Below are 281 nucleotides of genomic sequence, written 5' to 3'. Positions count from 1 at the left end.
GGTGGGCCAAAACCCCCATATCCAAAAACTGTGTGAGGAGGGGGTCAGGGCAGTGCTGTGGTTGGCTGGAGCACTCTGATACTCTGGGCTCCAGAGCACTGTCAGGGAAGGCGGGACTAGGTAGGAAGCAGAGCACGGTCCCCGGCCATACAGTCGGGCCAGTCCTGGCCCCATCCTGAGTGGTGCTGAATTGGGGTGAATCAACAGTCCTCCCAGCCAGAAACAGATTAATCTGTAATTGGGGCCCTGGGCAAGCACAAAATTGGAGGCCCCCTCCCCCC

At 59.1% G+C, this 281-nt stretch overlaps 1 protein-coding gene across 1 annotated transcript in view; it reads left to right on the top strand.

Annotated features, from left to right (window-relative positions):
• MMP16 (matrix metallopeptidase 16) overlaps positions 1 to 281 on the top strand; it is a 383,499-nt gene that overhangs the window by 313,193 nt on the left and 70,025 nt on the right. The window lies entirely within an intron of this gene.

Source organism: Gavialis gangeticus, unplaced genomic scaffold (genome assembly GCF_001723915.1).
Source record: "Gavialis gangeticus isolate Ggan-Ray unplaced genomic scaffold, GavGan_comp1, whole genome shotgun sequence".
NCBI lineage: Eukaryota > Metazoa > Chordata > Crocodylia > Gavialidae > Gavialis > Gavialis gangeticus.
Note: the sequence above shows the minus strand (reverse complement) of the source record. Positions and strands in the feature narration are given on the sequence as shown.